Source organism: Habropoda laboriosa, unplaced genomic scaffold, assembly GCF_001263275.1.
Source record: "Habropoda laboriosa isolate 0110345459 unplaced genomic scaffold, ASM126327v1 scaffold469, whole genome shotgun sequence".
Classification (NCBI taxonomy): domain Eukaryota; kingdom Metazoa; phylum Arthropoda; class Insecta; order Hymenoptera; family Apidae; genus Habropoda; species Habropoda laboriosa.
In genome coordinates this window covers 774,564-778,220 of record NW_017100616.1, presented here as the reverse complement: position 1 = coordinate 778,220, position 3,657 = coordinate 774,564, and positions in this window count along the sequence as shown.

Sequence of the window (3,657 nt, the reverse complement as noted above, 5' to 3'; positions counted from 1 at the left end):
CCTTTTCCTTTTTTTCCCCCCCCCCCCCCCCCCTTCCTCGCTCCTTCCCTCTTGTTACTGCATTTCTTCGTCTTCTTCTTCTTCTTCTTCTTCTACCCCTCTACCTGTATCGTCTCCTCATTTCTCCTCCTCTGATTCTCTTTATCGTTCACCTTTCACGGTCTCGTTCCTTTTCGCGCGCTTTCTCACTTCTCTCCCTGCTCTCCCTGCTCTCTACCAGTCTCTTCCCTCCTCTCTCTCTCTTTCTCGTCGCTTCTCTGTTTCCCTTTCTTGTGTTCACTTGTCTCTCGTGGTCTCTCTGCTATGCAACGCGCGAGGCAACACACAGGTACATATATAACACACTCAGAGCTTTGCCCCGGTGGCTGCCTGCCGGCCTATCGTGGCGCATGCCACGACCTCGAGCTGTCCCTATCGTCCTTTCGCCGCTGTAAGAGAAGTATGCAGACGTTGTAACTTACGATTAAACGCAGACGGTGTTGATAATAACAGTTCATTTCCCTGCCGCGCTTCCGATCTCGCTACAATGTACTCGTGTACCGGAAACGCAACGGTAACGCCAATATTCCGACGACAGTTCCCCCAAGGCAGCTGTTCCCTCCTGTGGGAATATGCGTTGAGAAAAGAAAGAAAGAGAAAAAAATAAAAGAAAAGAAGAGAAGAGAGAAGTTGGTTCATTGTGGTACGCGAGTATAATACGATTGGGAAAAAATTGGACGTTGAACGTCTTTATGTTAGGAATCGCGCCGCTTTCTGTAATGATCGAGGGAAGAACGACCTCGTCCTGGCGGTTTGCGTGAGGATCGATACCTCGGGATCGATGCACGCCTCTCGCCAACCATTAGACGCCGTAGAAAAGGTTTCTAACGTGACGTAGCTTCTCTTTTCTGTGGAATAAATTCTAACTGCTTTACAGATTATATTTATCCTCGCTATTCTTGACTGTACTTTTCATTATTCGTGGAAAACTTTTAGTTAAAACGGTGTAGTACTATCGATACTATTTTGATTTCATTAATTTATTTCGTTGAATTTCCGATGTATAGTCGATAGAAGAAATATAACGTCAAAGATTATGCTTGAGTATATTGCCAAGTCTGAGCCACAGGAAGTGTATTTTAGCTTTGATTCAGTCCCAATAGGTGCCGCTACTTTATACTCTAATTTACGACCTCGCTATATTTCCTCCACCGACTATACATCCATAAATCTGCCTACATTTGTACGTATAAAAGTTGCACAGGTATTGACTCTCTGCATAGTGAAACACTCGGTATAATGCAGTATTAACTTATTACACAAAAGGTAACCAGATTCATCCAAACTTAAAAATTCCATTTTCCTCAAATACACTTGTCAACTATTTTTCTTACGAACACTCTACATAAATTCATCGTCCATTTAATACTCCCTAGTTTTTATCCACCAAAATGTACTCGTTACTCTCACAATCAGAACATTGCCAGAAAGGACCTGCATACAGAAACAGTTTCTCCGTCGAGCCAAATTGGCCAGGAACGTTAAGTATCAATTAAACATCGGCGGTAATTAACATCGCATCCGGCGAAGTGACAAGCGAGCAGCGTTCAAACCAGATACTCGACACCGGCAGGATAAACGTAGATTCAAAATCCGTTGGTAGCTCTAGTTCAAGGGTCGCGGGTTTTCGTTTAGGATATGTGGCCCGTCGTAAGTAGTCACGTCCTGGCCGTACGATGTGACATTTGGTTCGCAGCACGGGGGCAGAAAATGCGTGGGCCGCAAATAAACCCTCGCGAATCTAATCTCATTTAGCACGCCACTGACGTCACCGGAGGCGCCCCCGTGACGTTGCCACGGCCGTCAGTGACGTATCGCGTCTCTCTTCCCGTCGTTGCTCCGAACGTCCTTGTCCAGGATGCTTAAGGTCGGTGTAATGGAGCACTTTTGCGGGACCACGTGTACGTGAGTTTTTTGTTTAAAAAGGTCGACCGCGCACGATTTCACCCTCTACCCTTTCGATCGCCCGGCAATATCGTCCATTTGACCCTCTGCCCTTTATGGATCCTTGAAATTTCTTCGTGGACCGTAAGGACGGAGAAAAGTATTTTTAAAGGAAGATGTTAATTTTTCACGTTTCACTTGAAATGATTTTGATCACTTGTTCGAAGATAGAACGACAATCCTATTTTTTTCAGGTAATTTATTCGGTCAAATTAGATTTTACTTGTACAAAAGAAGCTTCCTTTCGATCGAAACCACCCTTCGTCCGAACGTTACGAATTAAGTGAATCGACACGCGTATATAAATGGCTAATCGATCGGCTTGAAAAAGAAAGGACAGGGTGAAATGACGAGTTAACTAGGATCCATAGAGTACGCAATCATTCTATCAGCAAAGGAAAGAGAACATCAGAAACCCATTTAAACTGCGCTTTCGAACAAAAGTACGCAGATCGATCGATGCTCGTCCCATCGATCAGATCTTCCCATTGTCCCGTAGCCTCTCTCTGTCGTAATAATATTCACTTTGGAGGGAACGAACGCGTCGCGGGTGTCCGTCATATCGCGACGCTACTATTTTAACGCGGAGTACATCCGATGATCAGCAGAGACACCTGTTGCTCTTTAATTTGACGTAACGCGTATGCGATCATAAGGTCGTTCGGCTTTGAAAAATTGCCGGCTCATTACGAAAGAGAAGAGGAGAGGAGGAGACAGGTAGACGTGGTAGACGAATAAATACGATAAAACTTGTTCCCCTCGCAATAATTCCTCGACCTATCCACCCACCCCCTTACAATCGCCCTTTCGTTTCACCTTTGTCTCGTTCGTCTGCACGTTGATTAACTTAAACGACCTGGCTCGTAAAACGGAGAAAAATCACTTGGTGTTGGAACGATTTACACACCTGAATCCTACCTGTCGAACGGTGTGAATAAAAGCGCGGGAAAGTAAGCTGTTCAACCCCACCGGGAAAATCAAGATACCATCCCTCCGCTGTCTTTTAATCCAGTTTTAATCAATTACCAAATCGAACTTGCTCGATTCAACCTGTATACCCAAGAGTAGCAACATCGAAGTGGCTAAGTATAGTATGTTGTTACTCGAACTAGGAGGTTGAAGTTGAGTCAGCCACCACGAGGGCGAAGTACACTTGAACAAGACTTGGAGTGCATAGACGAAGAGAGAGAGAGAGAGAGAGGTGGTTGTAAACCAGCTCGTTGTATCTAGAAGCTAAACGTCGAAACTAAATTCTTGACCATGTTGATCGAGCAACGATACGGAATAATAGAGCGAAGTATCCAAAGTTCCTTGGTGATGCAGAGAGACCTAGTAGTCGACGAGGTCTCCTCTCGCCGTGGTTTCTCCTTTTGGAAGTGTTCCTCTTGCACGTTCTGTTCGGTTGGAGGTCCTGGTAAGAAGAAGGTCGATTCGAAAGAGAAAGAGGGAGGAAGAGGAAGAGAGAGAGGGAGACAGAGAGCACGTCGACGCGGGCCAGTATGTCCACTCGATTTTCGGGGCCGTTTGAAAGTGGACGGATAGAATGATAATCTGGGAGCAGCTTGGTAGTTGGTAGGTATTGATCTGTCGGTCGGGGTGTTACTGTGTGGTATGGTTGGTCGGTGGGCTGGATAGGTGGGTGGTTGTGCTATGGTGGGCGAGGGTGGAAGCGGC